Source organism: Dermacentor variabilis, chromosome 3, assembly GCF_050947875.1.
Source record: "Dermacentor variabilis isolate Ectoservices chromosome 3, ASM5094787v1, whole genome shotgun sequence".
Classification (NCBI taxonomy): domain Eukaryota; kingdom Metazoa; phylum Arthropoda; class Arachnida; order Ixodida; family Ixodidae; genus Dermacentor; species Dermacentor variabilis.
The window spans coordinates 80246032-80270236 of record NC_134570.1 but is presented as its reverse complement, the minus strand read 5'-3'; the positions used below and the strand labels follow the sequence as shown (position 1 = coordinate 80270236).

Sequence of the window (24205 nt, the reverse complement as noted above, 5' to 3'; positions counted from 1 at the left end):
ATTCTTCGTTCTCGCTGTCACAGCAAAAAATTCTGCTGTGAATAGAACTGAAGATCTGTATAATGCTTATTTCGCTGAGCTTAATGTTTTTCATCAATCGCTTTCGCCACAGCTTCGAATTGTTATATGCTTGCTTTTCTCGATATACGTGCTCTTTCGCCGTGTGATTTAGTACATTTACGTCTTGCCTGGCGATATGTCTAATGAGTCAGCAGGCTTTTTTTTTGTTCGTACATTAGATGCTCTTTGTGTATTACATTTACATATATTTGCATGAATCGTTTCTCCTTTCTTTATTCACTTTCCCTTACGTTTGTTTTTTCAGCTGCACAGTTTTTTTTTTTGTTCATGTTACTTGCTTACTAACCTTCTGTTCCTCTTCGGTTTACCTTACCGTTGTGGATATATCAAAATTGTGGCTTTCTCCGTCTTTCTGTTGTAATCTTGGCTTTTGTTATTTGTTGGCTGTTAATTTTCGCAATTGTTTCTTTATTTTCATGATTTTTTCCCTGTAGTTGAATATGTAATTTTTGTTACCCATGTGCCAGCCCTCCGACCTTAGGGTTCTTCTTGGGCACGTCAAACAAACAATTAATGATTAATTAATAGATAGATAGATAGATAGATAGATAGATAGATAGATAGAAAGATAGATAGATAGATAGATAGATAGATAGATAGATAGATAGATAGATAGATAGATAGATAGATAGATGGATGGATGGATGGATGGATGGATGGATGGATGGATGGATGGATGGATGGATGGATGGATGGATGGATGGATGGATGGATAGATGGATAGATAGAGAGTGGACAAGCGAGTGAGTTCAGCGTGCAACTCTGACGGAGATAAACGTGAAAATAGCTCCCTTACTTTCATTTTTCCTGCTGCGTTCAACTTCAAAGCAGCAAGGGGAGCTGAAACCACACAGAGCCTTGAGAGAGGTGCGCAGTACATTATACCTTTAGGCGTTTTCTTACCATAACGTTGCCAAAGATACGCCTCCGCATAAGGAAAGCGTAAAACGAGCTTCAAGTCGAATGGAAAACGCAAACGGAGAACGGACCTCGCTCGCCGTATTATTACAGCGACGGAGAGACACTCAGGCGATCTGAATCTATGGAATTCCCGAACGTGAGGCGAGTCTCACCAGTTGGATGCGGGTGAAGAAAGTGCGCTCGCTGTGAGACACCTTATACGTTGACCTGCTTCGATGCAACGCTCTCTGCTGTCGCATTCGGGCGCTCGAAGAAGCCGTGCGGTGTTGTTGTCTGTGCGTTTTACTCTGCCATTTCGACGGACGACACTGTTCTTGAAGTTGCGACCGCAGCAGCAGCGCATGCTCCCTGCGGCTGTTGTCGCGCATTGGGGAATGAGGGAACTGCCGCTCTGCGAGTCGAATTTCGCCAATTTAAAACTGGCAGCACTTGGCTGCTGCGCGACTCTTGGTGTCTGGAGGGCAATATCATGCGCATATATTTGCTCGTCCTTATATAGGGATCGGGCTTCTCCTTCACACACACACACACACACACACACACACACACACACACACACACACACACACACACACACACACACACACACACACACACACACACACACACACATCATATATATATATATATATATATATATATATATATATATATATATATATATATATATATATATTGATTGTTGTGCGTTTCTTTCTCATTACGCATTTCTCATTACGCAAGGCTTCTTGCGCTGGAAAAAAGAAAGAAATGATAGAGAAAGAGAAAAAAGGAAAGAAAGATAAATTAGTTTTTAATGCCGCGTGCGCCGACAGAGGGTGGAGTTCGGCGATCGGGAATGCGTTCGCGATCGACAAACGGGCCGTGGGCTCGGTCGAGGAGAACCACAATTCTTTGGAAAGTATAGGCTCTCTCTGGCGATCGAGATCGGGGATAGCAACGCACAAGCGAGGTGGCCGATGTTCGCTTCGGATACGTCGTATGCAGCCCTCTCAGCTATCGGGGTGAAACGGCAGGTTCAGAGTAGTGCTTTACACTGTTAATTACGCTTCCGAGGAGGAAAGACACCCAGTCTGGTTGAGGCAGTTTGTTATTATTATTACTACCATTATTATTAGTAGTAGTATTATTATTAGCATTAATATTATTAGTAGTAGTATTATAGAATAGATGAATCTTTGTCGCCATTTGCGGGGAACGGCTACTCCTTTTCACTTGGTTAAAGTAACAACAAGAATAACGGAACTAAATAACATCATGTTAATTATCGAATTACTAAAACAGAATAAGATCTAGCGAGGCAATAATCGAATGAATTCCACGAGAAGCTGTAGTAGTGGTAGCAGCAGCAGCAGCAGTAGTCGTCGTCATTGTTGTTGTTGTTGTTGTTGTTGTTGTTGTTGCATCAGCAGCAGTAGCAACAACAGACGCGCTCGGCCATTTCACATGCCATCAGACGCGGTGCCTTCGTGTATACGCACTGTATGGGCACGTTCCCTACCGACTGTCGTACCCTTCTTGTCCTGCGGTGTCGCCCTAAGGCAGCAGCAGCAGTGGCCGTTGTTTGCCTTCGCCTGAGAACGCAACCAGGTGGCGGCTGTGTGCCGTCTTGCGGGCGGGTCCTCGAGACACGAGTGGTCTCGCTGTGTGCGCAACTAGCGCTTATGACGTCCGCGCCGCCGGAAGCGAAAGGAGGGGCCCCTAAAGCCTAAGTGCTTCTGTCCACCTTCCCCCAGCCTCCTGCTCCTATCTGCTGACTACTTCCTTACGTAAATACGGGGCTCCCTCTCTTTCTCTTCGAGCGTCTGACAAAGGAAGGCGGGGCTTCTAGTGGCTAAGAGGCGATGAGAGGAGCTCGCCACGCGGAAAGATATGGGCTGTGTCTGGACGAAGGATATGACGCTTCCGTTACTTTCTTGTTCTTTTTTCGTGGTTCTTGCCTTCTTCTGTTTTTTTTTTGTTCTCTCAATTTCTTTTCTTTTGAAGCCTTGTGCTTCCAGAAGACACGTAGCGTCTTGAGACACGCACTCTCGTTTGTGTCTGTTCTTGTTTTCTTTTTTTTGTTTTTCTTTGGTTTTTGTTTATTTTGCTTATCATTCGCGGGGCTTGCAGTGTCACAATGCCGCCGCAGGAGTTTTGTTCTGCTCCCGCGGCGAAAGCAGAGAATAATGTGTGCCTCTGTCTTTCTCTTGAGAATAACCGGGAAAGAAAAAAAAAAGAATTAAGTCGCACTTTCGTGATACGACGAGAAGCGTACGATAACGATGCAGCCCTCTCTAATATAGCGAAGGCACTGCTGTATCTTGACTTTTCTTTCTTTTTTTTCGTAAATAAACAAAATGTTGGTTCCTCTTGGCTTTCTAGAATGGTAAGCTATTTTTCGAGTCTTAACGTGCTCAATCATTTCGACCCCGGTTTTCCCTAAAGGAATTTTCCAGAATGACTTTACAAGCCGGAGGCGGCAAGCCTTTTGTTGATTATCCAGCTCCTGTATTACGGGTGCGCCTCATCGCCTCATTCAGCGCTTCTCAGTGTTGTCGAAGCCACTCAGTGCGTTGTGCGGTAGCTGATCTAGTACATACTAGTTCACGGTAACTAATCGGTAAATTCAGACTTTTAACTCATATTTTGCGCGACACGCAGATTTCAGCATCTGCATTGTCATGGCAGGACGATCCCACATCGAAAGTATTTATTCGGACAGTCGGCGTGTAAATTCTGTAAACGGTAGTTCGCACGGCGCATCCACTTTGAACGAATTCCCTGGACAGTACCAGTTCCGACATATCAATTTTCAAAGCGTCCGTCGAAATGCGCTGGTGTTCCAGTTACTGTTGTGCTTCAGTGCGTAAAACAGCGGTTTCTTTCAAAAAAAAAAAAATAGAAAGAAACCGGAACACTAATGCGTTTCGTCGGACACTGGAAATTAATATATATGAGAACTGGAGCTGTCCATAGGATGCTGACCAGTCGGGGGTTTCTCACCGAGGTCAGCGTGAGCCGATGGACGTGAGCTATGGAGCCCATTGCGTGAGCTGCCCTGAATGGGCAAGTTCGCACAATGCAAAGCGCCATAATCGGCGTTGCAGAATTGAGCGATACCCGCCGCGTGGTGACTTGGCAGCTATCGCGTTACGTTGCAAAGCTCGAGGTCGCTGGATCGAATCCCCGCCGCGGATGCTGCATTTCGATGTGGGCGAAGTGCGAAAAAACGCCCGCGTGCCGTGCGTTGTACGCATACTGAAGGAAACTCCCGCTGATGAACTAATGCGGAGTCCCCTATACTGCGTCGTGCCTCATAACCAGATCCTTGTTTTGGCACGTAAAACCCCAGCATTTTATTATTATTATTATTATTATTATTATTATTATTATTATTATTATTATTATTATTATTATTATTATTATTATTTTAGACATGCGCACTCGAGGTCCATATGGACATAGTGCGATACCTGACAGTTCCGTTCTTCGCCTGCCTACACGTGGCGACGTATATATATATATATATATATATATATATATATATATATATATATATATATATATATATAACATAGTTGAGGTAAGTAAATATATAGGGGATATCGGGACCTTGACGCGGTGCCGGCTATATACCAGCTGCTTCTAAGACACGTGGTCTGTCTGGAATCTCACAAAACCAACTGTCCTTGTGGTGCCCAAGGCTGACAGTACAGAAATCATCCGAGCGCCGCTTTTGAATAGCGGGTAAATTGAGCACTTTCGTTGTGATTCGTCATTTGCGAACTGCAGTGGAAAGGCCAGGGCTGTATGATCCGGAGCAATAAGCCTGAAATGTGGCAGTGACGCATCGCGAACTTCCCGGTCCCACTGTAGAGAGTTTGCGACGACAAATTTCAATTTCGCCATAACTTTCCCTATATATATATATATATATATATAGGGAAATTCTACACTGTGATTGAGTCGTTCCGAGGACGTATACGCGGCTGCCTAAGCAGCGTCCTTGCCGTCTCTTTATTTTCTACGTGTTCTTCTTCTTCTTCTACTTCTATTTATTTTTTTTTACCGTGGTCACTCAATGTCGTTGACGGTTTTCTTCTTGTTGTTGGTAACGCTGCAGTCTCTGAGAATAGACGCGATCGATTAGCTCGGTCCGTAAAAGGGTATCGTGTGTCCCGCCTTACCGTTGCAGACGAGTAACGTCAGCTCTGCGTGCCTTAGGCGCACGTACGGGCCGCCTAGACGTAAGTAGGCTCTGTCGCAGCGGCTTGCACCACTGACAAAGGAGATCACTTGAACGGCGTGCGTAGACAAGAAGGGCTCCGAGGGACAGCAGGTGTGCTCGGTTTGTGGCGTCACATCCTGTTACGTCGTCACTATCGTCAGCGCCAAATTAGGTTCGGTCGAAAGAGAACGCCCCTCCTCATATGGTGTCCCAATTCGCGCCACCGTTCCACGCGCTTTTCTATTTTTGCTGCGACTCGTCTAATTTTATCACCCAGTGCCCTGCACTGTCTACGTACTGTCAACGTTGTGTACGTGCCCTATTTTTGTATAGTCTGTATTTTTTTCTCGACCACTGGTTGTTCGATCCACGCATTACGTCGTTACATTTGCTGCGCAAGCCCACTTCCTGTTCTTCATTTCTGCAAGGATATGTCGTCACCATATTCCCGTCCCTAATTCTTTTCGTGCATGCCGTAATTGTAGGTCGTAGCTTCCCCCGGGATCGCTCGTTGCTTAGCTTATACTTTGTTGGTTTACCCACTGCAAAAAAAGAAAAGAAAAAAATGATCCGCATGTCAATACCTTCTCTCTGAGAGCCTTGTTGAATGAGCAGTGGTAGTTAATAAATACGGTTCTCAAGCGACACAGATGCTGCCTCGAAATCTTAAGTGTGCTTTCCCCTCTCCCGTATCTACGTGGCCATACATCTGGTTCTTCGGCACTTTCGTTTGCCGTGCGTCAATCCGTCCATTCATTATAGTCAACTCTAACATGAAACACCGCCGCCGATTACAGCCGAAATATGTCCTGAAGGCCTGCAAACTATGTATCCAGAGATGCCTGCCCGAAGCTTCATATTATACGCCTTTCTTCACATAAAATGGAACCGTCGCTGCTATATGTCCGTTTTATCGTGATTTAGTCGTTCCCTTTAAGAGCGGGCAATGCTGTATGTACATCTGTGCGTAAACTCGCGCTTCGATTCGCGCGTCTGCGGGGGCGTATGTCCGTCCGTGCGTGAGCCGTGGCCGTGCGACCACTTCGTTCGTTCCTCGTTCTTATACATCGCCACGGACAGTTCCACTTCTCGCGCGATCGACAATTTCGACATGTAAATTCAACGTCCGCCCACTTGGCGGATTCGTTTTTTTTTTTTTTCAACACCTCGCTTTCTCCAAGCTGTGTATCTCATCTATTGCAGGTCTTTGGAAGCCCCGGCGTCCTTCGCAAGACTTTGTCATCGGCGGCTGTTTCTTTTTTTTTTTTTTAATTCTCGTTCGCGTTCTTTCAAGCAGCCGGGCGCGGTGCGCGTCCGACGCTTTTGTTACTCACGAATCACCGTTCCTTCCTAGTTACGAACCCTTTTGTCCTTTCTGTCGCTTTTCTTTTTTTTTTTTTTACCTCCCGCATTCACTTGAGTTTTCTCGATTGCGTTCTTTCGTTACTCGCTTTTGAATCGCAGTATATGTACACTTGCCGCGACACCGGCAAACATAAACAAAGCAGCCGGGTCGATAATGTGCGCACCGCTGTGCGGGCGCGGCGCTATCGCAGCCGGGATGACGTACGAAGGAGGTAAAGCCGAGCGAAGGCGACGTTGTTGATGGCGGTTTGTTTTCTTCCCCGAAGACCGCAAAGGAAAGTCAGCCAGCGGCAGCTCCCGCGCAGTCGCGCTTCGTTAACAACTGCTATTTGCGAAGCACACTTGGCTCTCACCGCAGATCGATGCTACAGTAGCGGGTCTGCCCCCCCCCCCCCTCCATTCCCCTCTAAGCCCCTTTGCAGGCACCGGGCTTGGTCACCCTCAGCTCTGCAATCCCCTGGCTAGTCAGGACGCGGATATACAGCAAGGACTGTAGGCTATAGAACGAACCAGCATGTGCAAAAAGAAGGGAAAAAAAGACACGCAGTTCCTTCAGTATGTAAGGGAAAAAAGAATGTGTGTTCATGTTTTAGGACTGTGCTATTGATCCATTAACCTTCCGCTTAATCGATTACTGCTTCGATCGTGATTAATTGGTCGAGGTCGGTAGCAAAATCGGGCAGGAGTCGGCGCCGACGGCCCTGCATGCTTCGCTTGCTCAAAAGACACGCGAGACTTTGGGACTTTCTGAGAGATGGCGACATAACACAGTTTTTCTTTAAAGACTGTATAAACATTGTCAATGTCCTCGTATGTCTGACGGCGCGCACGTTTATGTGAGCTTGCGCTAGTTCTTTTTGCGCTGTAATCTTCGCTGTGTTTCATGTTTCATGCTGCGACTCTATACTCATAGACTGCTCAAGTATACTGCACGCTCTGACTGGCTGTTCGCATGTATCCGACACAGCGCGCAGTGGCTGTGCGTATTGTGTAGCTGGCGATGCCTGAGATAAGTGATAAGTGCTTCTTTTTCTTTCTTCTCTTTGTTTCCTTTCTTTTTTTCAGTCTTTCGTTTGTTTTGTATTTTTCTACATTCGCTTAGTGAGCCGGAATTGATTTGTAATAGTCGAGATGACGGGCTGTTAGGTAGCCTATTGTCCCACGGTCTCATAATTTATTAAAGGACGACAATAGCGGGGAAGAGAACGACAGATTGAGCTTAATGTACCGGTTAATTAAGGCGGCGGCTGTGGGCTCCTTGGGACAGGAGCAACTCGCGCGCGCTGCACTTCGAACCAGTGGAGCGAAAATGCAACGCCGTGCGAGCGTCCCTTCAGTGCAACTGCCGTGGCTGTTAATAAGCAAAGGAACTCGCTGCTACTTAAACAGGCATCGCTGTACGTGTCGCCTTGTTCGCCGGTCTCGCGGTGCGCTTTGAATGAGGACGCACTGAACGGGCCTACCTATATATTTTAGGCTCCTTAAACTCTGCTGAAAGGCGTCGATGGGACGGAGAAATTGCCGGCAATTCCAGCGAAGCTATACAGATGTACCTGCATGCAGCCAACAACGCCCTCCTCCTGTTTCTTGGGCGTCGTAGCTGTACCTTCAATTGCGTCGCAGTGGGCATGCTATGTCCAATCACGCACTATGTCGCCCACGGTCAACGGTGTGATAAAAAAGTAACGGGAAATCCAACGCGCTCTGGCATATACGTTGGGCGAAGATTTCTCGAATCGTTTCAATGAAATGCTATGCAAATAGACACGCGACGCGTGCAGCTGTGTAACTCATTCGCACCTTTAGTTAAATGTTGTACTTTCACGTTCTGCTTACATGCATGCAAACGTTAGAGGTGTATGTACAGATAAGTATCAAGCCTAGCGATGCCTGTTTAACGCTTGAGCACCTCTCGAACGGACACGTGACCGGTCAGTCAAGCCCACCAAGAGGGCGCAATCACCTTCCACTGTGCCTTGCCTGCGAGATATCCTTTGTAAGTGTCCTTTGTCCTCTACGTACTCTTCGTGCTTTCCCACTACGTGCTACACGGCTGTGTGAGGGCGACCCTATTCCTCCCTACTAGGCCTATACTTGGCGGGACAACGACGCCAGATGTAGAGATAGAGGCAACGAAGCCGGGTCCACACACTCTACACTTGAGCGGCTGTAATGCAATGCAGGATCACCAGGACTCCAATGGCTTCACGATTGGCACGCGTTACAAACCAGGATTGTACTTTCGCGAGGTCAGGTATATTGTGCACTGGTGTAAGTATATCGGCCCACGAAGCAACCACATTTGATAACACCGTCTCCAGGATCGCTCCAATTTTTATTAAATCCCAGATCGGTCCAGTATACACTATCTCTGGGATCCGCCAACATTATTCTCTGCAAGGAACATATACCGCGGGACAAGAGGAAAATCGGGGAGGATATGCAAAGAAACTGTTGCTTTAAAATATTCTGGTTTATCAATACTATAAACTTTATAGATATCTTTATATTGTGGCGCCGTAGTAAGAAAGACGACTGAAACGCGCGCAACACAAATTTTAACGATTTTGCTGGAAACAAACAGTGTGTCATCGTCTTGCTATCCCTCGGTGCCGACGAAACATTATCAACATGGCTTCGCATTTACTCTCCCCTCTAACCCTCCGTTTTAGTAGTACATCGTACCTACCGATGTTCATAAGCACAAAAGCCAAGGCAACAGAAGCTAACAGGCTGTATAGATCGGCTAAAAAGAAAAAGAAATGCCGCGGATTCGCGAGATGCCAGTATCGTAGGTGCGCCAAGTACTCTATACAAGCTTCTGGATGGTCCCGGTCTTGCAATATCCCACACCCCACGCCAACCTCAGTCTCCCTTCTTCTTCCGGTTATAAAGGGAGAATGACCTACTACCCCCAAGATCGCGACACGTCCTGCTTCCGTTCACTTTCATGAAAGGCGCAATACGGTGCTTATAGCGGTCGCTCAATGGCCGTGCCTGGGTTCTACAGCCTCGCGATTTACGTCGATGCCGCGGAACACGACTCCGGCGAGTGAAGCCGGTGCGCGCCGAGTGGGCCGGAAGGGTTGCGAGCGCATTTCCGCCGGGGACGTAGAACAGTACACCGTATACCGGCCACACCGCGGTCGCGCCGAAACCATTGGCCGGCGTCTTGTCACGCCACGGTCGCAATCACTTTGCTTGCACCGTCGGGCGCAGCTTTGACGTCTGATAGGCGAAACGCGATGCCCTCCCTCGAGTGGAAACCTTCGAAAAATGAGCCGTATGTATAGCCTTTCGAGTGCGGGCGTCTCTCTGTTTGTCTGTGCGTCGGGCTGACAGGGTTTTCCGGAACTCCGTATAGGGTTGTATACGTGCGGTGGCGCTGCGCGGGAGTGGCGGGATTGATCGATCATATACCTCTTCGCTTAGCGCGAATTACGAGGCTCTCTTGCAACCCTGGGGGCTCTCTTTCTCATCTCCGGTATTTCGGCCCGGTCTTGTCATTTCTGTTGTTGTTGGACCTCTAAGGAAAGAAAAAAAAAGAAGGTAGAGAAGAAAAAGCAGAAAGGAAGGAAGAAAAAGACGAACACTGGCCATGTTTTTAACGGTCCGTTTCAATTTTTACGATTTTCTCCCTCCATTATTTCATTCTTTCTCTCTCGGTTAACGTGGCTGCGACGCCGCTATCGTGCGGATCAGCAGCTCGAAGGGAAGCAGGATAAGCAATGAAGAACTTGAAACGTTTCCAAGTACGGGCCCGGGTCATGAAAATGGAATAAATGGTGATTGTGGCAAACAAAGAAACACTCGCATAAAAACACGAGATAGCTTGCAAAACCTCCAATTGCGTGTGGGTATCGTCGTTGTGCAGAAGATTCCTGTCACGTTCCTGTGAAACGTTCGTGCGTATACGAACCCAACTAGAGGCTCCATAAGCAACTAGACCAATCGTCTTATGTGCGTTTCGGGCGAGAAGCACTACGCTGTCACTATCGCCTCCACTCGTAGACACGGCGAGTTACTAAGATGTCGGACGCGTGTTGATGAGCCTTCGTATATTCAATAGACACCACAACTTGATATGGTGAGTAAATTAACGCGCACCCGCGCCTTGCCCACTCTCTAAACATTAAAACTTCACACTTGTATGTGCAGACGTGTCGCGTACGCGTGCAAGATTGTGCATTTTTGGTTGAAAAGTTGGCTCGTCCGCTTGAGAACGCTTTCGCTGCTTCGGATTTCCGCATTCAAACTCCGTTCCTAAATTCCGTACTCTGCAGCGGATAGCAAATTGTTGTTAGCGGCGGGATTGCTTACGTTTTGATACGAGCGTACAACCTCAGTCGCTCGCAAATGTTCAGCTGTCAATATCTACCAGTGCTTACTGGGCTGCGTAACTCGAAGGGAGTAAAAAACTGCTAAGTCCAGAGCGGTGCGCTTGTGCGCTCATGACGTTTCCTTTTGAGGCGCTTGTAATTGATACACATACATACATACATACATACATACATACATACATACATACATACATACATACATACATACATACATACATACATACATACATACATACATACATACATACATACATACATACATACATACATACATACATACATACATACATACATACATACTCGCTGGAAATATTTGCCATCTGTCGTGCGTGCATACATGCTTACGTATATTCAGAGTCAGTACGGTTGGGTTCTTCTCCAGCAGACATTTCGGCTTGGTTTGATGCGAACGTGGATTTCTGTACGGCTGTGTATGCTCGCACCGCGTCCACCTCGGTTTGGTCGGACGCTTCAAAGCTTTCACTCACACTCGCACTCGCCAGCGCAATCTCACGATGGGATATTGCAGATGGCGACGGTTATGAAATGGGGGCCCAGTCGGCGCATTCTGCGTTGTTTTCAAATTGAAACGCGTAAATGGGACGATGGGGAGGGGAGGAGAGAGGGAATGCGAGGAGGGGGGCAATACGCGCGTGTGTGTCTGCCGCGTTTTCCGCCTTCGCACGCGCTACACGCAGTCCCGTCCTCGTCGGTGCTGCAGACTCCACCCTTCCCCATTGTACATCTCTGCCTCACGAGCGCCTACGCACTTTCACGTACGCACACACGCGTGCGCTGACCTGCGCAGACACCCACGCTCATACGCACAGACGCGCGCGCACGGGCGCCAACGCGCAGAGAAAGGGAGAGACACTGGCGGAGTCGGACACTTGCCAAGTGACGCCTCGCGTAATGAGATTTCAGTGCGCCGCCGAGCGATACGCATTGAAAAGGCGCGCCTTTCCCCTTGTACGCCCGTCGTCGAGCGTCTCCTGCGAGCCACACTGCAGAGCGACGCGGGTCCTTTTCTTCAGCGCGAAACTAGACCAATCTTTCTTTTTTGCGACTTCTGCGAGAGGCACCGCATCGCCAGCAGTTCTCCGCCGGGTAACGCATTGCTATGCGAAGAGGGGCGCCGAGTTTCCCGAATCTATACCGAGAGCCTCGGTCCAGTTGAGCATGCGGCTGCATTTTCGAAGCCGGGACTACACGCGCACCTGTCCGTGTGAGTGCGTAGGTGGGAAGCGTATATGGGCATGGGGGCGGCGCTTGTAGGGCAAAGGAAACAGGAAATTAATTCCGATGTGAGCCCATCTTGCGGACAATGCCCGGAACTTATCGAACGCTGGGAGTCGGGGAAACCGCGTTTTCTTGACGCGGCGTGCGAAAACTGCCGCACGCATGCAGGCCGTCGGAGACATCCGCGCAATCCACGGTTCGTGAACGGCCCGTGAACTGTTCGTGATCTGGGTATACAGTTATCTGCGCTGTTGACGGGAGTGTGCGCGAGCGTGGGAAAGCAGCGAATGAATAGGTTTCCAGTGGCAAGTCTGGGGTGCTTTTCTGAACACCTTGGAATTCCGCCGCGCTCTCGTATTATCAGTTCTGACTGGCTCGCGCGACTGCTACGGCCTCCCTGATTGGCTCAAAACGCCAACATGGTGGAATTCGAGACCTCCAAGAATAGAAGTAGGAGTGTACAAGTATAGAAGCAAGCGCTCGGATTTGCAGCCGACGATTTGCGGTAAGCGCTACATCTAGTTCTTCTCGCTCATGCAAAGTGCATCGACAGGCTTTATATACGCCCACTTATATAGCGCCTCCTATAGGTAGCCTTAGACGTAGCCTACCCAAAAGTAGCGTCGCTGGCACTGCGCATCCGAGGTGGTGGCAGTAATGTCGAAGTCGCCTTCTCAAAGGCTTCTATTCGCAATGCGCATAATCTGTTTCACATGCTGTTAGGATTTCTTGTGCAAAAATATTGTGAAGGTAGGAAGGCTGAACAATAAATATACTTCGTGATTAACGACCTTCTGGAGTGATGACAGACGAAGCGTAATGTCGGTTATGTTAAGAGCGTTCGCAGGATTGCTTAACTTGGCAGTCGGTAACGGCGTTATACTCCTTTTTTTTTTTCCCGCACAATTCCTTTGATGTCACCGTTCTTCGCACACTTCCAAATTGAGCGAGCAGCTTTCGAACACAACTTCAGTGAGGCATATATGCTACTTTCTAGGAGCCCCCTCCGACGGGAAGGCTTTTATTAAACCATGCCTGTGAAGACAGCGACTCGCTGTATAAATTCTGGCGGTACACCAACAAATAGAAAATAAAAAGGGTGCAAATAAGCGGCGCCTTTCCCGGAAGTGTATATATATATATGGCCCTCACCGGCGCACAAGTTATTGCGGAGTCCAATCAGTCTTATTGCCTTCCCTGCTTTCCAAACTGCACTGCTTTGCCTTCGCCAGCCACGTTTGCACCGGAAGCAGGGTATATGGCTTCCCGCGCTTCCCCAATTTGTCCTCGACGACTGGGAACAAACATCGGCACTTCCTTTCTTTTTTTTTGTTGCTCTTCTTTTTTGTATGCCTCTGCCTTGCGTATCTTCCGGCACCAACATATTGAGTGACTCCTTTGGGACGCTCTTTATCTCCCCCTATGTGGCAGCACTGACATATACGCTTAACAACGTTGTGCCGACAAAAACGCCCGTCGTTTACGACGCGCAAACTAGGTCTTCCTTTCTTTCCTGTATGTCCTTTCTCGTACGTGTATGCAAGTGCTTGTGTTCCGGGGCTTCTCCGCAGTACTCCAACCTCGCCCGAGATGTCTTTTCTCATTGCGCTTCGGCTTGCCCCGCTGCCGCTGCTCTTCGCACGCTTTCTCATCTTTCATTTTTTTTTCGTCTTTTATTTTCTCTCTCTATCTCTCTTTCTCTCTCTCTCTCTCTCTCTCTCTCTCTCTCTCTCTCGGCTTTCTGCTGACAACCTCCGTCCGGTAGCGCTGGGGCAACCGCGTCCGATGTTGTCGATGTCGTTCTCGTCCGAATTCCGGAAGCCGGACATCCGGAATTCTTGCTTGTCCGTACTGTGTTCCGCAACTGTTTCTTCATACCCGTTTCTTTTCTTGTCATCCTTTTTTTTTTAAGCGTACGGTCTTTTGCCGTTACCTTAGATATCGATAGTTGATGTTTTTCTTCGCATTTCCATTTTGTGCGCACTTACGCGGGCATCTCGTCGTTTCGGGGCCCACGGTTGCCAGACGCCGCAGAATGCCTGCGCGTTGTGTAAGCTATGGCCGTGCCCAATCAGGTTCATTTTTGCGAAATAACGCGTTGCACCGTTCCGGGTCTGGGTGTTTGTTTATCCATTAAGCGGTTCATTTATGCCATTCGCTCATTGGGCTTGCCTAAGCCGGGGACTGTGACGCGGATTGCAGTCATTGTCTCTCAGTCAGAACTTTAGTCAAATAAAGAAAGACAGAGAGAGAGAGAGAGAGAGAGAGAGAGAGAGAGGGGGGGTACAGAATAACAATGCCACCGTCTTAAGAACCCATCACAACGCCTACCGGCTACGCTCTCATGAGATACACTCTGGGCAAATTCGTCCAGCTATATGTGTATCTGGAGCCGTGCTCAACCGCATTGTCGAGACAGCTGCAAATAGCCTAAACCAAATTTTGACAGATGCACTAAGCAAGGTGTCAAATAGAAGTGCGAACAGTAGGGCCTTCTGACAACGACTTCCTGTTGCTGAGACAGCTGACGCAGAGAGGCAGCAACGAGAATTTGCCGCCTGGATACCAACAAGTCGTCTCCTCCGTAAGTTGTCATCATCATCAAAACCGTGCCATCAACACGTCCAAGTCCACTGCAGAAAGAAGTCCCTGTTATCCCTGTCGTTTCTCGCCCGAAAATATCCTGTGCCGGAAAATTTCTCAATCCGCGTTAATCCATTAAATTATCCGCCCCCTTCATCACCACATATGCATGCTTTGCATACGCATAGCATACTATGCATAACGTGTCCAACTACACTTTCTCTTAATCGCAATGGTAATTCACCGGCTACACGTGAATGTAGAAAAGTGGGAAAACTATGGTAGAAAATTAACATTAAGGTCTAATGCGCATGAGCCACCCGGGAATCCTCCCCAGACTCCCTCTGCTTTACACGATAGATAAAATATGGCGAAAGAATCAAGAGTAGTTTGTTTACCTTTTCTTCTTTCGAACGGTACATTGGTACATATATGAAAGCAGCGATTCAATACGAAAAGAAGTCATGAGTGCACTTCGCGGGAAGAGCTACATGCCTCTGTCATCATTCAACCTGGAGACTTCCGCGTGGGACAGGCACTCCCGAAGGGAACCGAAAACGCGTAACTCGGTTGAAGCGGCGCGAAGCGGGCTTTTCGGAGAACAGACCGGGTCTGGTCGTTAAAACTCAATTTCGTGGACGTAATGCGCTTCATCTTCAAAAAAAATTGTATATAACGAAAGAACAGAAAATTGAGTGCGTTGGAATGGCCCCCGCGCTATGCGACACATTTGAACGACACTTTTAGCCGGCGGTCGTTTCGGAAGGCGGAAACGTTAGAAGACGCAAAAAAAAAAAAGTTAAGAAGTCGTTTTTATGTCGAACCTCTTTCTCAATTTCAGAGAAGCACGTGACGCTACTGGAATCGCTCATCCTTCTGTTTTTTTTTTTTTATTCGCCACCGTGTTCTGCAGCTTCGGCTTCGTCTTCTGCGCTAACATGTGTCAGGGACGCACATACGTCTGAAAAAAAAAAAATGTGCCTTTCACCATCTCCAGATTTGCTATCTCACGATGGCTTCAGTTTCGGGCGATGAGCGAGTGTCACATTTCTTTTTATTAGACAGATTTACTCGATTTCTTTTTTATAAGTACGCAGCGATCGCAGAAACTTCTCATGCCAACAGCGGTGCTGCAACACAGAACTCGTCGAACGAAGGAAACATTTTTTTTTTTTTAGATTCGGCGTCAGCAATATCACCGCTCATCCTGATACATGTGTATCCCGCTCCTGACCCGAATACGGGCACCGCGGCGTTTTATAGAATGTATAGGAGCGCATGGTCACGGACCATGGGGGAGGGAATGAACTAGGAGGTAAGCATTGCGTAAGCACAAATTGGAGCCATGAAAAGTCGGCCCAACACGTGATCGTGCCGTGGTATGTTGTAGTGACTTCTATGCGGCTTCTACCGCCGCGCCAGTAGCGCTCGGCGCTCGCTCTTTCGAAAAGACGTTGGGTGCGATAGCAGCCTGCGACTGCCGCGCTCGTAAGTCGCGACGAATACGACAAGTGTAGTCGTTCGAAGTAGCTATACGGAAGCCTCATTCCCATTTGGACGGAATGCGAGAGAACTCGTGTTTTGCTGATTTCGGTGCACTTTGAGGAGCCCCAGGCAGCCGAGAATGAGAACACTTTTAGACCCCGCTGTCCTCTCTTGGCTCTATACCTGTGCAGCTTCCTCGTGGAAAGCCTATTAGCTCTATTAAAATATTTCCACCGTCTCGATCCCTAGTGCTGGTTACACGAGTCTGCGCCATTACGTCGGTATTCGCAGGTTATATAGATAACTTGTTTAGGTGGCGCAGCTAGAAAAAAAAAAGAAAAATCCGAGCGCCAGGTGCTCACAAAAAAAAAAGAGAAAAAGGCTCTAATTAAAATTCCCTTAAACGGCGTTTGATGCTCTCTTCCTGTCTCAGCTGTCGACCGATAATCAGTGTTTCAGAAAGGCGATCGACTAAGCGGGTGGGAAGTTAACGAAGATATTTCTCAGAGTTGGCCTTCAGCGTTAAGCGTTTAACCAACCTTCCGAGAAATAAATCTCTTCGTTCGCGTTCTGATGCCAGCGGCAGCAGCAGAGGCTTCTTTTTTTTTTTCGGTAATTGCTGCAGGGTGTAAAAAAAATGGTTCGCACGCTCGAAATAGCGGCTTTGAACACGAAGCGTTAAAGTCCGCTGTTCTTTCTGCTTCCCCCCTCTCTCTCTCCCATATATATATATATATATATATATATATATATATATATATATATATATATATATATATATGCTAGTGATCGAACAGTCTACAAGGCGCTGCACAGGAAGTGCTTTGGCTCTACAGATCTTTGTGCGTTTTTCTTTTAACTTCTACACGGACGTTAACGAGGAGGTAGCTGAACAGTTTCCGTTGAAAGCGAAATAAAAGCTAAATCTTAGCAATCGGCCAATCTTACCACGTGGGACGCATCTGACAGCTCAATCGCCTCAAATTACCCCCAATTTTTTTTTCTTCCGTTGGTATGCTGGTTATTGCCAAAATCAAGCTATCAGCATTTACTGTACGTTTCCGGATTGCCTTTTGCTTCTTTCTCTTCCCCCCCCCCCCCCTACACATTCTTGCTCAGAGAAGGAAGCTCTTAAAATAAAGGGAAGGAGATAAAGGCGCGTTAGGTAAATGTAGCGTGTTTTCTGAGATTAAGGCATCCACGTATACTCGCCAGGCAGTGCGATACAGCAGCCGTCAGTTAGGCATATTACACGCATATACCGATAAGCTGAAGACCAAAGCATGTCGGACACCACGGCTGGCGTTTGGCTCCAGTCACTTCGATATCAATCGTTAATTTCTTATCCTCATTAAGGCCGCGCATTCCAGCCTTCATTCAGATCCAATCATGGGGCGCCGTGTAAAAGTATAGGCCTAAACACTAAAGAAATAGCGGCATTGATATTCCCACGCGTTGCTTTCTCCATTCTTATTTCTCGTTTTTTTTTTCTCTTCGTGCACTTCCTGAATTAATAAGTTATACCTGGGCACATATATAATCGCTCATTACACGTCAAAGAGCTCTTTGTGAGCAAAGATTATCGGTATGTTTTTGTGGCTTCCCAAGGACGTTAATTACAGCTAAGGCACTACGCGATGTATGCGGTGCCGCTGCCTTGCGTATAAATGCATGCTCTGTCAGGGCACCTTAATTGCATAAGACATCTCGGCTAAGACTGGGAACCACAAAATTTGCAAACGAAAGAGAACGACTGCATAGGATGAAGTACAGACAGAAAAGTCGTCAGCTCGGAACTTTCGAAGTCGCGCATAAGAAATGGATGTTCAGGAGAAAGCACGTAATACGCACGGCCAAGACGAACCTCGAAAGGTTAAGTGGGCTCTCTGCGCCGACGGGTATATAGTGCATAAACAAAATTGAAGTGTGACAACGTAAATAATTTATTTGGCTTTGGACGAGAATATATACCGCGCTGCGCTTCGCTTTGAGCATAAGAGAGTGGCAGAAGCGGACACAATTCGAGCGGCGTGGTTATTATCGAAGTAATTACTCAGTGCGTAATTTGCAGCGTAGAATACATTGAACCTGTGCGAAACGGCTGACTGACGAGATGGAAGCGCCGCGGGTTTCAACGCCTTCTTTTTATTTCTCCCGCCGTCTCTCTTGCATTTGTTTGGATCAGCGATTTTCTTTCTTCTCTCTCTCTCTCTATCGAATTAACATGCTGTCCCGGTGCGCCTGCTACTGTAATAGGGTAAACGTTTGCGCTGGTATATATCTCATTATAATTACCTGCCGGTGTACGACTTTGTGCGTGCGTAATACACTTACGGCGTGGTCTGTCGTCCTGCGAAATAAATTCTTGCACGACGTGAACGCTTTCAATTACGGACTACTTGAATCTAATAATATCCGTCACTTTTTGGCGATAGCACGTACTGCTTTTGCACTACTGAGGGACGCTGATGTAATAACATCTCGAAACTTTTTTTTCCTCATATTTTATCTTCTTTCATTTCGTGTGTGGGTAGGATATAGTCTGGTTTGGGAGAGACGTCGAATAATTTTCTTCTTATTGGGACTTCGTGTCATTATTTCTGGGGAAACGCGGAGTCATTATCGCTGTAAAAGTGTGCTCATTGACAAGCGGAAATTGCCCACTTCTCTTATACAAAAGTAAACTCATTAAAACTGCTTAATGCGACAGATCTTATAAGTTTCGACCCAATCCCATTATAGCGGTATAGATGTGTAAATGCTGTGTTCAATGTTGACTTCTGGGACGGCCTGTCGTAAATGTTTGATTAATATTGCTGAAGTAATTTGTGAAGCACTTTAATTTAATTTCTCTCTGAACCCCTGATCCACTAATAAATCAATAAACAACCGACTCGAGTTTTACGAAATTTATAAGAGAGCAGATTCAGTTCTCGCGTAATTCGTGAAGATTGTTTCCGGTTCGTTCCTAGTCCAGCATGACGGCATCGACATCAACATTGCAAGCCTTTTTTTTTCTATGATGGCCCTCGTTTTCCGGAATCTCATAAAGTAAATGGTGCCAGACTTGGAAGAATACGTTGTCCTATAGGAGCGGGTATAGGCGAGCTTTTCGTTACGATAAATATTAACGAGAGGGGCTCGCCATCGGAATTTGGGCCTACACTTTCATGAACAATCCATGTGGGACGGTCTGTATTTCTCGTGTTCCATTCGTTAAAGCCAGACCGGCCACTTTTGAACTTGGCGTGCTCTTCGATTCGATGTCTGGCGCTGTCGGCTGCACCCGGGTGCGTATGTACAATTGCTAGTAGGTATAGAGCGGGGCGTGGCACTTGCGGAGACGGCGGACGTTTGTGCGCATGCGCGAGTAAGAGTGGGTGCGAGAGAGGAAATGTGGCGACTTTCGCTCCTTGAATACATGACCCTGCCTAGGCACTACCGAGGAGTTTCTTAGCGCGTGCTTTATGCGTTTGTCCCTATAGGCGTGCCCACGGCAGAAGTCGCGGGGCGCGGTAGTGCTGAACTTAGCGTCGCAAGTTGGCGGCTGGACGTAACTATATTTATTCAATCGTGTCTTTTACTAATTGAAAGAACGTGCCATTATTTCGCATTATTGGCGGCGCCTCCAGGACACCGAAGCGGCAACGGGGACATCAAAGCTGGAACTCGGACTGGTCCGTGGGTTGGCGCTCGCAAAGGCCTGCGCGGGCCAAGGGTGTAAAGATCGGCTGTCCGCTGTCGCGGACAGCCAATTTTTTAAGCGAACACCCCCTGGCGCGCTTCGTCCTCGGCAGCCCGCTACATCTTGGGCGCCCTGGAGATCCTGCGCCGCCTGCTTTATTATAACCTCAGGTGCTCTCCTGAGGCCTCCGTTTGCCGGTTACATGTGCCCTCCTGGAGCAGTGCTTGTGAAAAACGCAATCTATCGTCGCGACGAAAAAAGCGACCCGCGACTTATACAACGCCAGTCAGAACCTTGATCCTTCAGAAAGAGCGATCACCAAATGGGGCGTCCGTGCCCACTGCCTCACCGCGCGGGCAGCCAGCGACGGAGCGTAGACAAACTGGACCGCACTCCGCAATGGCGGCACCTCTAGGGGGCAAACGCATACAACACGCGCCGAGAAACCTCCTCCGTAGTGCCTAAGCAGAGTCACATATTCAAGGAGCAAAGGCCCCAGATTTTCTTTCTCCCACCCGCTATTCCTCGCGCCTGCGCAGAAACGTAGAGCGCCGCGAAATATGCTCCGCCCCGCTGTACCCACTAGCAATTGTAAAGATGCAACCCTGGTCGAGTGCCAGCCCGAAACCAGAATGACTCCGAAATAATAATAATAATAATAATAATAATAATAATAATAATAATAATAATAATAATAATAATAATAATAATAATAAGAATAATAATAATTATTATTATTATTATTATTAGTAGTAGTAGTAGTAGTAGTAGTAGTAGTAGTAGTAGTAGTAGTAGCATTTGTTTTGAACACATATATACAACTAATAGGAAAGGGAAAGCGAGGAGCAGACTGGCAACTGCCACCTTAAGGGGCAAAACGCCTGCCTACTCTTCAGAAGGGAAGTGACAGCAACACAGAAATGGAAGATAGCAAGAAGGGGAGGAAAGAGGAAAGGAAGATCAACAGAATGACTCCGAAACCAGTTCGTCTTGATTTTTCTTTATTTGTCTTTTCTTTTCTTTTGACGGAATGATGTCACTGCCGTGAATGTTGCTTAATTGAGCGCAGATGTCTTCAGGCATTCTTGCGACGCTGTCTGGATTGATTGATTGATTTATTGATTGATTGATTGATTGATTGATTAATTAACTGATTGATTGATTGATTTTAATATGTTGAAGCTGTCTGGAGCTGAAAATCCTCCACACGATCAAGCCAGTTGTTACCTTGTGACAATTCTGCAAGAACTAAAATAACAGAGTGCCAATGTGCAGCCACCTCTGAAAAGTAATCTAGTCCATATTTTGTTGTCGCACATACACCACCCTTCTCTTTCGTTGCTTTTTATTCTTTTTTAGACTATGTACGCTATATAAGTTTATTACACCTGTGCAACTGCGCGTTAGTGAACACTTTGCTGAGTTGTCACTTCCGCTAACTTGTACGGCTGCTGTGCTACTATCGTGGAACAAGAAGAAGCAGGCACGACTTCGAGTTGCCAACATAATGATTCGAGATTTGAAAAAAATAAAGAGTTTCACAGCATGCTTTAGGCGTTTAAGTAGTAGCAGCAAGCTCTTGTGCCTGGGCGTGTATATTAGTTTGTTTTCGCTCAGTAGGGTCTGAAAGCAATGAACTTCCCGTAAAAACGCCGTGCAAATAATCGCGGCTGTTATTGATGCGCGCTTGACAGCCCACTGTTGTTGTAGCGGAATGCAAAGAAGTGACAGCTCAATTACCGTGTCCACGGACAGGCCTGTTATCTGGGCCCGCTTAGCGCTCTCAATTAATTTTTTTTAATTGAACTTACCGGCTCAGCACGTTTGTCACGCTGCCACTTTGGGTGACTTCGTAGAGCCGCTCTTTGCGATGTGTTTGGTTAGTCGTTCCACTAAGTCTTCGATCCCTATAGTTCGTTGGCCAACAACAACAGCACGTAAAGCAACACCATAAATACAAGACAAATTAGAGCTTAGATAATAGAGCGTAATCTTTTCTTTTTTTTTCTTTTTCCCTTCCAGCCCGGACGGGACTCCCAGGTGGAACGCGTCATAGGATTGCACTCCCGAAGCAGTCGTGACCAGCTCCCACTTCCCAATTCGTGAGTGTATATTATGAGATGTTCTTTACTGTCGGCACGTGACCAAGTGAGTCTGCGCGCGCTTTGTGCGATGCTAATTTTGCAGCTGTAATGGCGCCGTTCACCGTGCTGTTGCGTTTCGCCTGCGACACGTGGTTTTGCCGGCGCGACTGCGGCGGGGCGGCAGACATTTTGGCCCGATCGTCGTCGCCGCAACACTCATCGCCAGGTGTTTCCAGGCGCGTCTGCGGCGATGCGACCGCCTAGGGATCCTCCTCGCATTCCAGTCATTGTGCCCGAAACAGGCGATGCCAAAGCAGGGATCTCATTCCAGTTATTGGGCCCGAAACAGGCGATGCCAAAGCAGGGATCTCGTTCCAGTCATTGTGCCCGAAACAGGCGATGCCAAAGCAGGGACCAGCCTCTCATTACAGTCATTGTGTCCGACCGGCAGCGCCACGACAGGGTGCTACGAGATCGTGCGCAGCGCCACGACAGAGTGCTACGAGATCGTGCGCAGCGCCACGACAGGGTGCTACGAGATCGTGCGCAGCGCCACGACAGGGTGCTACGAGATCGTGCGCAGCGCCACGACAGCGTGCGTCACCATTAGCCCATTGTACATTCACGTGCTCGTCTTTTGAGGGGTTCCTTCTTGCCCTCAACTGCGAGAGTATAAAAACAGCTGCCCCCGGACGCCAAAAAGGAGGGCTCCGATTTCTTCTGTTGAGTGAAGTGCTCTCCCGTCTCTCTACTTCGGTCAAACCTGACCGCCAACTCTTTGCGATGTTAAAATAAACAAGTTGTTTCGTTGTTACCAGTCGACTCATGCTTTGCCGGGACCTTCGGATGCTTCCAGTTGTACCCCAGGCCGCCAGGCCAACGCTACCCTTGGGGCTTGCGACCCAGGTACAACCACGGGCGTCAGCGCCGAGTTCCCAACAGATCGTACCAGCGGTCAGATCCAAACATCTGGTTGGCAGCGGTGAGATCGCCTACGACTTCAAACAACGGTCTGCCAGCGGCGAGATCGCGACAACGGAGGCCAGCAGCAAAGAGATGCAGTTGACTGTATGCTGAGCAGCTCATCGACGATCCGGGAGCAGTGCAACGAGCCCTGTGTGACGACTGGTTGCCTGCAGCGGAACGACTGCGCGGAATTCCTGCCTGCGAGGTTTGGTGAGTGCGGGACTTTCTTCTTCTGAGCTTTGCCAGGCTTTTTGTTAGTGTCAGAAACAGAGCTGGTAATTGTGGTTGTCGTTGCTGCCGGGTTAGTTGCGGCAAGACAATAGTAAGCAGTAGAGAAAGCAGCATTCAGAGCAGCCATGGATTTGAAGTCGTTGCGCAAACCGAAATTGTTGGAGCTTGCAAGAGAGTTGGGTCTGGATGTCTCAGACAAACTAAGAAAACCAGAACTGATAAAGGCTATTCTTGAGTTAGAGGCTGAGGATGACGAGCTGTCGGAATGCCTTGAGACCATTGAAGAGAGAGAGACTGCAAAAAGACAGGAGCGCGAACTTAAAGAGCAAAAAGAAAAAGAAGAGCGCGAACGTAAAGAACAGAAAGAGCGAGAGCAACAAGAGAAAAAAGAAGAGCGTGACCGTCAACACGCTTTGGAAATGAAGCGTCTCGAGATAGAGATGGAACGCGCTCGTAATGGAAGTCAGGCACACGGTGCAGGAGAACGAGTATTGTTCAAAATGACTGACCTGATGCGGCCGTTTAAGCTTGGAGAGGACATTGGTTTGTTCCTGGTTAACTTTGAGCGAACGTGCGAGAAGCAGGGGTTCTCTCGGGAAACGTGGCCACAGCGCTTGCTCACTTTGTTACCCGGCGAGGCGGCCGACGTAGTCGCTCGCTTGGATAGAGAGGAAGCAGAGGATTTCGACAAAGTAAAATCGAGTCTGCTAAAAAAGTACCGGCTGTCTGCGGAGGCGTTCCGTCGGAAGTTTCGGGAAAATGAGAAAGGCAAAAGTGAGTCATATACAGAGTTTGCGTATAGGCTTATGTCGAACATGCAGGAGTGGCTCAAAGAAGAGAAAGCGTTTGGTGACCACGATAAAGTTCTGCAGTGTTTCGGGCTAGAACAGTTTTATAATCGGTTACCGGAGAACGTGCGATACTGGGTCTTGGATAGGCCAGACGTTTGTACGGTGGCTAAAGCCGCTGAGCTAGCCGAGGAGTTTGTGACGCGTCGGGCTCGCGGAGCTAAGGA

General features: G+C 47.9%; 1 protein-coding gene across 2 annotated transcripts in view; it reads left to right on the top strand.

The window, feature by feature from the left end:
- Nucleotides 1-24205, top strand: part of RapGAP1 (Rap GTPase activating protein 1) — a 314819-nt gene that overhangs the window by 93876 nt on the left and 196738 nt on the right. For both annotated transcript variants that reach the window (XM_075685746.1, XM_075685745.1), the window contains one exon: nucleotides 21932-22011. The gene's annotated coding sequence lies outside the window, so the exon portion shown is untranslated. The remainder of the gene's footprint in view (nucleotides 1-21931; nucleotides 22012-24205) is intronic.